At 41.0% G+C, this 12,575-nt stretch overlaps 1 pseudogene; it reads right to left on the bottom strand.

The window, feature by feature from the left end:
• Positions 1-1,646: 1,646 nt before the first annotated feature.
• The window catches only part of LOC102827201, a 21,692-nt pseudogene continuing 10,763 nt past the window's right edge, over positions 1,647-12,575 (bottom strand).

The raw sequence follows: 12,575 nt of genomic DNA, 5'->3' as shown, positions 1-12,575 counted from the left end.
TGACCTTTTCCCGTCTTCATATAGGCCATCCCACAACTTGGTCATTACTGTTTAATGTGGCAAATCTACACTTGAAATAATCTCAAAGTTTAGGTAGGATATATTCAAGATCATATTTTGGCTTTCATGGATTTGTTTTCATTTTCTTCAGCTTTACCTTGAACTTGAAAATGAGCAAGTTTGCAAGGGAGCAGTCAGCCATGGCCTTGTCTGACTGATATATTGGCTTTCTCCATTGCCCCATAAATATAAAAACTTTTTTAGTAGCTTACTTGTTTGAAGTAGCCCACACTGCAGTTGATAGATATGCATTTTAAATCTCTTTTGACCTACGTTATTGTATGTTGTCAAATCAATTTGCACTCACAGAAACCCTGTATAGGGTTTCCAAGAGCAGCTGATGGGTTTGAACTTCTGGCCTTGTGGTTAGCAGTCCACTGTTTATTCTATAGCGCTACACCAGGGCTATGTTGTTAAGTGCGGTCAAGTCAGTTCCGACTCATAGCATAGCGTTTCTGAGGAGTGGCTGGTGGGTTTGAACCACCAACCTTGAGGTTCAACTCAATCTTGCAGTCCAGTATTTTATCCTACAGTGCTACACCAGGGCTATAGGTTTATATTTCTAGGGGAAAAGAAGGGAAATAAAAAGAGAAACCAGGGTTAAAGATTTCTCTCCTTTCTTTCCCTCTAGAAATCTGTTTGCTAAAGACTAGAACCACTTGTTCTGGTAAGTTTCCCACAGTTTGGTCTGGCTGATGTAGTCCTCGGGTGGCCTTTAACATACCTCTGTCTCCTGTGTCTCTGTAAGCTGGTAGTACAGCTATTGTTGTTAAGGGTTTCCAAGGAGTGGCTGGTGAGTTTGAACCAAAGACCTTGTGGTTCAAACTGATCTTGCAGTGCAGCACTTTATCCCACAGCCCCACACCTAGATACTTGGTGGATAGTTGGTTTCAAGCTCAGTTTTTTTAGTACGATGACTTCCTCAGTAGTGTCTGGCACATTATGTGTATTATCTGGTTGTCTACTTCTGTGATGTTAGCAGCGGGTGCTCATACCTACGCCCATTAATGCAAACGTTGTTGTTGTTAAATGACCTTGTATAGGGTTTCCAAGGAGCAGATGGTGGGTTTGAACAGCTGGCCTTGTGATTTGAGTCCAGTGCTGACCTTACAGTGCCACACTGTAGTAAATTGCTAGCTGGACTGCTAACTGCAAGGTCAGCAGTCCAAATCTATCTATCAGTTGCTTCGTGGGAGAAAGGTGAGGCTTTCTGCTCCTGTATTTACAGCCTTGGAAACGCTGTACGGGGTTGCTATGAGTCTAAACAAACTTGGTGGCACACAACCACCACCACCATCATCTTCATTTATTAGCTGAAGTATCTTATAAAGGGCATTCCTTATATCTAGTGTTTGGTTATGCCCTGCAGTACCACTCATGAAGGAAAGACAAGATAAATCGTTAATTCTTCCCCTTAATTTATGTGATTTCCAAGCAATGGTTGTCTCTTAAGTCTCTGCATATGTTAAGAGTGTTCCTCACACATAGGATAGCAAATGCTTACACTAATAGTGTGTTTCCTATGCTCCAGGGAAGCAGTTCACTGGTGCCATCTAATCTTATTCAACACCTTTGACTCTCAGGGCCTACACCTGTAAGGAAGAGAGAGCATCAGGATTGGGCAGGGGGAGAATTGTGGGACAATGTGACTTCAAGGTGGCCTAAGACAATACTATGGGACTCTCTAGAGCTGGGGTGGCCCTCAGAGTTGTCCTAAATGAGAACTTTATATCCGGCACCACAAATTACCTAACATGGAGGTTGTGTGATTGAAAAGCACTCTATATTTCATCTACATCTTAATGTTGGACATCTATTGCTACCTACCAGAAAGAACTGACGCTTGAGCAAGTCTAAATGACTTAAGTCAGTTTACATCCAGTGAAGAATACCCAGATCCACCCTGAAGATACCGCGGGTTCAGTTCCAGACAACTGCAATAAAGCAAACATCACCACAAAGTGAGTCGCGCTAATTTTTTGGTTTTTCAGTTGTGTGAAAGTGATGTTTACACCACAGTATAGTGTATTAGGTGTGCAGTAGCATGACGGGAAAATTTGACATGTTATATGGATGACTAAACAGTGACACAGAGACACAAAGTGAGAACATGCTGTGAGAAAAATGGTGCTGATGGCTTCGTTTGGGGTAGGGTTGCCACAACCTGCCGTCTGTTTTGTTGTTTAAAAAACAACGACAAAACAAACGCTGTCTCTGTGAAGTACAATAAAGAGAAGAACAGTAAAATGAGGCATACCTGCATCTGAGAATGAGGCAGAGCTGAGACCTAGCCTAGCAGAGAGCAGCTAGAAACAAGGCAATCCTCGATGAAGATGCTGAATGAGCAAGCTTCAGAAGACCCACCCAGCCAGTTCTGTGGCTTTGATGAATCCCCAATAGACTATAGTTCCAGGAGTGCTGAAGTCATCTTGCCTGAAAGGTTCATTTAAGGTGAACTTGCACATATCCTTGAACGAGGATTCAGTTACCCTTCTAGCTAACATGAGACAGCCAGAATCCTTCTCAATTGCCCAGACACAGGAATATTTAGGACTCATGCCTTGAGGGTGACAGATTAAGACTGTGCAAACAAGTATTCAATATATTTTAGTCAACATTGCATGCTACCTGTTGATTCTACCAATAAAAGCTCATTTTAATATCCATTGTGCTAATTAAGTATAGTGAAAGGATATGACCTTGGCACACACGCTTGTTGATTTTAAACCATACAGTAACCCCCTTGTGCTGTTGGGATTTATTCAATCTATATGCTGAGCAAATAATCCAAAAAGTTGGTTTATATGTTGAACATGGCATAAGGATTAGAGGAAGACTCATTAGCAACCTGTGATATGCAGATGACATAACCCTGCTTATTGAAAGTAAAAAAGACTTCAAGTACTTGCTGATGAAGAGCAAAGACTACAGCCTTCAGTATGGATTACAACTCAATGTACAGAAAACAAAATTCCTCACAACTGGACCACCAATATAATCATGATAAACAGAGAAAAGATTGTGAACAATCTCATTTTACTTGGATCTACAAATATCGACCATAGATGGAAACAGCATGAAATCAAATAAGGTATTTCATTGGGCAAATCTGCTGCAAAAGACCTCTTTCAAGTGTTAAAGAGAAAAGATGTCCATTTGAGGACTAAGGTGCACCCGAACCAAACTATGGTATTTGCAAGTCTCATATGCGTGTGAAAGCTGGGCAGTAATGAGGAAGACTGAAGAAAAGTTGATGCCTTTGGATTACGGTGTTGGTGAAGAATATTGAATCTACCATGGACTGCCAGAATAACAAACAAATCTGTCTTGGAAGAAGCACAGCTAAAATGTTTCTTAGAAGAGGACGGCAGAACTTGGTCTCATATACTTTGGATATATTATCAGGGAGGACTGGTCCCTGGAGAAGGACATCATGCTTGGTAAAATAGGAAATTAATGACAAAGAGGAAGACCCTCAGTGAGATGAATTGGACACAGTGGCTACAACAACAGACTCACACATCTCAATGGTTGTAAGAATGTCACAGGACTCCACAGTGTTTTGTTGTACATAGGGACCAACTCCACAGCACTTAACAACACCATCGTGCCAATGAATAAACCACTAATGCTTTTGAGTTATGGTGTTGGAGGAGAATATTGAAAGTGCCATGGGCTGTCAAAAGAACCAATAAATAGATCCATTTTGGAAGAGGTGCAACCAGAGTGCTCCTTGGAGGTCTAGATGGCCAAACTTCGTCTCTCATACTTCGGACATACTGTCAGTTGTTGCAGAAGGCTATCATGTTTGGTAAGGTGGAGGGTCAGAGAAAAAGAGGAAGACCCCCCAATGAGATGGATTGGCCAAGTGGCAGCATCAATGGACTCAAGCGTGGCAATGATGGTGAGGTTGGCCCAGGACCAGGCAGTGTTTCGTTCTGTTGTGCATAAGGTCGTTATGAGTCGGTACCGACTTGATGGCCCCTAACAACAACAACCAAATGTTGTGATTAGGTGCCTGCTGAGTCAGCTGGGACTCATGAAGACCCCATTTCATTGGAATGAAATGTTGACTTGTCCTGGGATCCTACGGATTTCTGAATGGACTCGGATTTTCATTGGCTGGTTTTCAGAAATTGATCACTAGACCTTTTATCCTAGCCCATCTTAGTCTGGAAACTCTGTTGAAAGTTTTCAGTATCATAGCAACACAGAAGCCTCCACAGACAAACAGGAAGTGGCTGCCCATGAGTGCACTGGCCTGGGTCTCCCACCTGGAAGGAGAGAATTCCACCACAGCGCCAATCCTACACCACCCCCAACGACATATACCCATTTCAAACTTTCATCATGGTAATTAACTCTCTGGTGATTCTTTTTTTTTTTTTTAATCATAGGAACCTTTATTAAACACAAATATCAGAATTTGAAGTTGCTGTTTCTCAACATACAAGAGAACTTCACAAAGTTTGAGAAAAGATTCCCTTATCTTTGTTTTTCTTTCTCTCATTCACTTTATTTTATTTTATTTTTCATTACAATTATTATAATCCCCTCCATGTATCATCAGTGAACAGTATTTCTCTCTATTCACTTTAGCTTTTTAAAAACAAACAAACAAAAAATCCTCAGGCATATATAATAATTTACACCTTCAAAGGGCACATTCTACAAATCTGCCTCCTGGCCACCAGCTTAATCCTTCTCTTCCCATAAATCTAGAGTCCTCAGCTGCTCCCTCTCTCCATGTCCTCATCTTTGCCTCCATCTCTGGTGTCTTTGTTTCTCTGGATAAGGACCCGCATTCCGCTTGTGCTCTTCTCCCTTGATGGTCCTAGGGTCCTTTGTTTGTGGACTATAAGATTAACCACTCCCCTGTTTTTGTTACAAAACTTCTACCTTTACAATTGTGATAGTTTACAATTAGTCATGATAAGAATTATTCACTATTGAATCATACAAATCTTATCCCCATCTCTTTTTACCAGACCCAACTACACAAGATGAAAACTATTCAGTAGGGACCTTTTCTTCCCCTACATACTCTTTTTTTTCCCATAAAGATTTTTGTTTTTTAATATTTTATTGTGAATTTTGTGAGAGAACATTAGTTTTACATTCATCCTATCGTTTCATTGCCATGGTTACAATCCCCTCCATCATCAACCAACCAAAGGGTATATCCTACAAGCCTGCCCCCCCTCCCCTTCCCCTGCTTCCCCCCACCCTAATCCCTGCATACTCTTAAACTAAACTCCCTCTTGAAACCTTGTAAGCCAGTCACTTCGTGCCTTTATCACCCCCTCATTTAAGGTAGCCAATGTCTAAGTTGCCTGTCCCTATCTACCCTGTGTAGAGGGGATAGCATTGATACCTGATGTGAAGACTCCTTCCCTCTCTGTTGGTATTTAGAGTAACTACTGCTCTGAGTATAGGTCAGGTTCATCAAATTGTACCCTTGTTTCCTTTATCAAAAAAAATTTTTTTTTCATAATCTTCCTCTAGTCGAGTTCTGATTATCAAGCCATCGAGGCTAGGTCAAAGGGGTACTGTCCATAAGTTTGGGTGCTCTTGTGTATCTCCCCTCACTTCATATCAGCTGGATGCTTCACTCTCAGCTCTAGTCCTCTGTGGCTATGTCCTTGTCCATGGACTCAGGTATCCCCAGGTCTCACCACACTTTGGACCAACCAGCCCATCCTCTTCTCTCTCTCATCTCCAGGTCAATGGGATTCAATAGACTGGGGTTGGACTCAGTCCACTTCTTCATTGCTGCTTTTCCCCCTCTTCCACTCACCAGTAGACCAATGTGGTCACCAGCAAGCTTACATGCCTGTTCATATGTCATCTTATGAGTTTCAGTAATAGAGGGGAATTTGTCCTAAAGGAATTTGATGGCTTGCTTGATGGCTTCCTGGCACACAGCTTGCTTATTCTTGTAGTAGCCACTCATGCTGACTTTTTTTGGGGGATTTTCCTGATGATCTTTCTTTGAAGATGTATCTTCTGTTGCTCTAGCTGTTCCAGGCTGGTCTGCTTGTCCTTGTTAGTGGTAATGTCCCACCTCATAATGTTCTGGGTGGGACTCAGGATTCCACCTAAGATCCTATACTCTGCAAAGGCTTTTCAAGAGGCCTATTTCACTGGGCAAGTTCTAGAACCCCTTTTAGGTATTCCAATCAGTTATAGGCTGAAGACGGGCTTACAAGTTTTCTGTAATCATGTTTTCCAATGTTCCTTTCTAAACCACTCAAGTGTCTATTTTACAATACTAGGCAAGGGAATCCAATATTCATAAGACAGTCAAACATTTTAGTATTATTTCCCCTCTTCAAACTATGCCTAGATCCCTGTATCACAGAGCTCTGTTGTTCCAAGGTTGAGCATGCATCACCATTTGCCTCTGTCCCACTTAGCCGATGCAAACCTGTCTCAGTATTCCCATATCTATCTTGTTCTTTCACCTCCTCCCTCTTCCTGTATTGCCCTCTCCAACACCCAAACTAAACCTCCCACCCCAACTCCACTATTGTGGTTACCTTATATCCCATTAACTCTTCCCTCCAGTTAAGGCAATCTATTTTTTCCTGTAATCTACCTGAACTTCTCACCACCTGGATCTTTGTTCCTCTATGTTTACCATCTTTCACACTGTGATTGTTTTGATCATAGACTGACCTCCCAGATCCTCTGTTCTAATAAATTTATTTTGTTCTTGACTCTTCCAATGTCGACTGAGTTCAGGGTGATGCTGACACGTACGTCATTCTCTGGTTGTTGTCTGTTCTTGTTGGTTCTCAGTCCACAGAACTTTCTTTAGGATATTTTTCATAGCAGGGTTGGCTTTGGCAAAATCCCTTAGCTTCTGTTTATCCTGGAATGTTTTGATTACACCATTGTATTTGATTGACAGCTTTACTGGGTAGTGGATTCTTGGGTGGCAGTTTTTTTCTTTCAGGGTTTTATATATGGCTCCCCATTGCCTTCTTGACTGCATGGTTTCTGTTGAGAGATCCAAGCTTAATCTGATTTGCTTGCCTTTGTATGTTACACTTTTCTTTTCCCTAGCTGCTTTCAGGATTCTATCCTTATCTTTGATTTTGGAGAGCTTGATTATTATATGTCTTAGTGATTGTCTTTTAGGGTCTATCCATCCTGGGGTTCGTTGAGCTTCTTGAATGCTTATCTTTTTGCTTTTCAGGATGTTAGGAAATTTTTCTTCCAGAAGCTCTTCAACTATCTCCTCTGTGGGCTTGTGTGATTGTTCCTGTTCCAGAATGCCAATAATTCTTAAGTTATTCTTCTTCATGTTATCCAACATGAATGTTAGGCTTTCTTCAGATTTTTTTAATCCTTTTTTTGTGCTTGCTCTTTTATCTTAGTAGTGTTGAGAAATTTATCTTCTAGCTCACTAGTTCTAGCTTCTATCTCTTCAATTCTACTCCTTTGCCCTTTCAGTGTGTTGTCCATTTCTGATATTCTATTATTAATCATTTGGACCGCTTTATGTAGGTTTTGAATTGTTTCCAATGCTGTATCTATCTTATTTGATTGTTCCTGTAGTGCTTTCTTGACTTTTTCCTTATTTTTCTCAACTCCATTGTATAGTGTTTTGATACATTTTATAATCATTTTTCTGAATTCCTTTCCAGGAATTTCCAAAGCCTGCCCATCTCCCAGTATGGAGTGTAGGTCTACTTCCAGCTCATTTGTCTCAGTTACTTTATCTCATTTCTGGACTTGTGCTGATATGGTCACCTGCTTCTGTTTTTTGGGCATACTCAGGAGTTATCTGTGGCCTTAATACTTACATTGCTGTGTTTTTTTTTTATGCTTTCTGATTGCCTCCAGGTAGATGCGATCAGGAGATGGGCTTCTTCCTGAGAAATTTCAAGATGCCACTGTTGGTCATTGTGATGTAACTCAGGATTTAATTTTTGGCCTATTTCCTTTATAGTCTGCCTGTCCCGCTCCACAATCCCCATTCAGGCCTTTTTCCTACTGATAAACAGTTCAGGGCCAGCTGTAGCCATTTTGCACTGCCGTTTGGTTGTAAGTGGAAACTGTCACTTTAAATTTCAAAGAGATCTGTGAGCATGTGTAGTAGAACCCTCCGGGGAGGGGGGTGTCCACTCGCTCAGGCACCCCCTCTAGTCACCATAATGGAGATGCACAGACAGCAAGAGACCAATGAAGAGAAAAAAAAAAAAAAAAAAAAGAATGTCCACACCTTTATCTCTGCGGTTCTGTCAGGCATCTGTGGCTGCTCTGATCCATCCCCCACTTGGTCTCGCCCAAGATGGTAACTCTGGTAGCAGCTGAGCATCTTGCATTAGAAAGCACTGGGTTTCTTGCTTCTGCTACGAATTCCCCTAACTGTAAGCCTTCCAACCTTCTAAATATTCCTTTATACATGGTTCAGAGTTCTGGCACTATCCCCTGAGGCTGCTTGGTCCTGTATTCTGTGTTGTTGCTGACGGAGCTCCTCACTGCACATCTACCCAATCCACCATCTTGTTTGTTCTCCTCTCTGGTGATTCTTGAAAGTAAATTGTTGCAGTCCTTGTAGTAACTTCCTATAGCGTATGGATCAGGTGCTGACCACTCTGAGTAAGCATGTTCCAGCTTAGGGCAAATGATAGTCCCTAGTTCTTGTTGTTAAGTGCCATTGAGTCAATTCCAACTCATAGAGTGTAGGGTTTCCAAGGAGCAGCTGGTGAGTTTAAACTGCCAACCTTTTGGTGCAAACTGACTTTGCGGTCCAGTGCTTCTCCTACAGTGCCATACCTCTCAGAACTCCTCAGGGAAGGGCTTGTTGTTGTGAAGTGCTGTTCAGTTGATTTTGACCCACAGCAACCCTGTATAGGGTTTCTGAGGAGCAGCTGGTGAGCTTGAACCGCCGACTTTGCAGTTCAAACGGCTTTGCAGTCTGGTGCATTAACCCACAGCACCACCCCCAGGACTCCAGGGAAGGGCTAGAGAGCTAGTGGGATGGAAATACCCCCATTAGAAGTGTATAGACTTAGATATGTTGAGAAACAAAAGCCTCAATTTTTAATATTTTTGTTTAATAAAGATTTTAATATTTGTAGTAAAATAACATCATGATAAATGGAGAAAAGAAGTTGTCAAAGACTTCATTTTGCTTAGAGCCATAATCAACACTCATGGAATTGGCAGCCAAGAAATCAAATGACATATTGTGATTTTTTTTTGGTAACTATTTTTAAATTTTAAATATTTAAATCATTGGTGATATTTTGTTATTTTTTAAAAAGCACAACTGGGATAGTTTTGTTATGCGTTAAATCCACAGAAACTTATTATTATTAGGTGCAATCAAGTTGGTTCTGACTCATAGTGACCCAAGTCCCTTTCCTCTCAGACAGATCCTGGAATTCTTAGTACTGAATTGCATGAAAGAACTTTCTTGATTACTTTTATGAATTCTTTGACATTTAACTGTTGCCAATAGCAAAATAATTCATAATTGGTTACCCAGCGAGAAGTCCATTCTGAGTACTGAAGTTGGCCTACTAGCTCACGTTCTATTTGAATCAATTGTTCCAAGAATACTGCAATAATGGATGTCCCATCTTCAGAGACGTTGTGTCTACCACACAACCATGTCATTTCAAGTCTTGCTTACTATACGTTCTTCAGACACATTGTGATTTGTACCTACACTCTTGCCTTGTTTTCATATGTTTTAGAAATAATGATTTGTCCTTGCTTGTTTCCTGAACCCTTCCTGGAGCTCTGTAAACACCCCTAATCCTCCTCGGGGAGAAAATTAGTGGCAGAGATCATCCTGTCTCCTTGCTCTTTCAACATTGCAATGAAGTCCATTCTTTCCTATTCTAAAAATCCTGCCTTAGAGTCTTCTCATTGTCGCATTTGCAGCAGGCAGAGAACTTAGGTTTTGTCCTGCATCAGTAGTAGTTGTTATGTGCTGTGGAGTCAGTTCCAACTCACAAGAACCCTGTATAGTGTTTGTGATGTGTGGCTGGTAGGTTTGAACCACCACCTTGCAGTTCAAATGGACCTCGCGGTCCAGTGCTTATCCTACAGCGCCACACCAGGACTCCAGATACACATATACATGTACATATATAAACACACATATGTGGCTATTAAATTAGCCTGGATAATGATATTATTAGAAATATTTTTTTCCACTCAATGTCTTGAGGTTTAATAATAGGTTAACTGCTCACCGCCATATTTCTGTGCATTTTCCTTATGTTTCTAATAGGGTAATGAATGATAAGAACAGCTACATTTTCACTGTGGGACAAGCATTTACCAACATAAAATAACCCCCTTTGACCTATATATTCTTTAAATTTTCTCTGGCATTAAATTTATCATCCTGATTTTATTTATTTGTTTGCATTTACCTATTATCTCTCCTCAACTCTTTTATTTTAATAAGGCTTTCTGTGTTGTTTTCTTTAGAGAGTGTTTTGATGAAAGCTGTGTGAAGTTATATTTTGATTGTTGAGTTACCCTAGTTAAGTTTTACGCATTTGCATATTATTGAAACAACTGATACGTTTGGCTTTTACCATTATTTCACGTTTCCTCCTTTTTGACTTTTAAAATTGTTTTCTGCATATTTTCTTGTTGTCTTGACTTATACCAAATGAATTCTGTTTTCTTCTCTTTTCATTTTAAGCCAGAGTGCTTCTTGGAGGCCAGGATGGCCAAACTTGGTCTCTCATACTTTGGACATATTGTCAGGAGGGAACAGTCTCTGGAGAAGGATATCATGTATATGTGTATCTGGAGTTCTGGTGTGGTGCTGTAGGATAAGCACTGGACCGTGAGGTCAATTTGAACTGCAAGGTGGTGGTTCAAACCTACCAGCCACACATCACAAACACTATACAGGGTTCTTGTGAGTTGGAACTGACTTGATGGCACTATAGCAACAACAACGTAGATAGATAGATAGTCTTAGTGAGGTGTTGTAGGATAAGCACTGAACTGCTAACCACAAGGTTAGAAGTTCAAATCCACCAAGTGCTCCTGAAAAATCCTATACAGGGTCTCTATGGATTGGAACTTACTTCACAGCACTTAACAACAATATGTACATATACATTGTTCCTGTTAAATGCCATCGAGTCGGTTCCCATCCATAGCGATCCTGTATAGGGTTTCCAAGGAGCAACCAGTGAATTTGAATCACTAACCTTGCCGTTTAAACTGACCTTGCGGTCCAGTGCATGATCCCACAGTGCCACACCAGGACTCTGTATATATATACAAATTTATATAAAGGAAATAACTCACACAGTTGCAGAAGAGAGCAAGTTCCAAGTCCATGGGTCAGATGTCAACTGAAATTTTCTCCTACTCACAAGGCTGCAGAGACTGATGAGCCCAAGATTGGCAGGTCTGAAGGCAGTCTTCTGGCTGCAAAAGCAAATGAATTCAAGGTCAGCAGGTAAAATGACAGGTTACTGAGAACTCCTAGGGTGAACAGGCAATACAGAAGACAGCTGGCTCAAGTCATGACAACTAGAGTTCAGATGAAGAGCCAGATACAGAACTCAGACCTAGCAAAAAGCAAGCAAGCTTTGCCCGAACATCCAGCATGTTGGTAGCAGGCTACACTTCCAAGGAAACTTCCTTTGAATTGATTGAGTGCACAAGAGTAGATCTCATGATGGAAGGCGTTACATGATATTAGATCTCATCAAAGAGTGTTACTACATCTTAACTGGCAAACCACTAAGAATCTTGGCCTAGCCAAGTTGGCACAAAACCTTTATTCTCACAAAAGAGTAAGTCAAAAAGTATTGCTACTAGGAGTCTAGTTCATTCTTGCATGGGTTCATTCCAAGCAAACATGTTTTCTAACATGTCTTTATGTTCAGTAAGTATATGGCTACAGACAAGTTCTCTCAGTAATCCGCTTGTCTTCGTCTCATTGGAGTACCTTCAAACAAAAGGTCCAATCAAAACAGTGGCTTCTGAGAGGATGGGTTGGTCCGGTTAAATACAAAGCAGAGAGGTCAGTTCAGAAGGTGAAGGTGACTGTTTTGGGGACTACAAGGGGTAATCGTGATTTTCTTAAAGGACACAAGAGGATCACAGGGGCTGTTTGGGAAGAAGTTTTAAAAAATGGAAAAATGTGTTAGGGAGAAAGAGGCTAGGAAAGTCATAGAGAATTTGCTTTTTCCATCATGACAATGCATCTGCCTACTCTTCAAGAGTAGCAAAGGCTGTCCTTAGAGAATGTCATTGGGAAACCTTATCCCATCCACCCTAGAGCCCTGATCTTGTCTCTGATTCAGCTTTTTTTTTTTTTTGCTGTTGTTCCCCAAACTCTAAGAACATTGAAAAGGAGCACAATTTGAGTCCTTTGAGGATGCCAAAACTTCAGTCTTGACTTGGTGTAAATCGAAGAACTCAGAATTCTTCAAGGAAGGATAGTTGTTGCCATTGTTAAGAGCCGTTGAGTTGGTCCCAATGCATAGCAGCACGATATAAGATTTCCAAGGAAC

The sequence above is a fragment of the Chrysochloris asiatica genome, unplaced genomic scaffold (genome assembly GCF_000296735.1).
Source record: "Chrysochloris asiatica unplaced genomic scaffold, ChrAsi1.0 scaffold00168, whole genome shotgun sequence".
In the NCBI taxonomy this organism is placed as follows: Eukaryota; Metazoa; Chordata; class Mammalia; order Afrosoricida; family Chrysochloridae; genus Chrysochloris; species Chrysochloris asiatica.
This window is presented reverse-complemented; position numbering and strand designations above follow the sequence as displayed.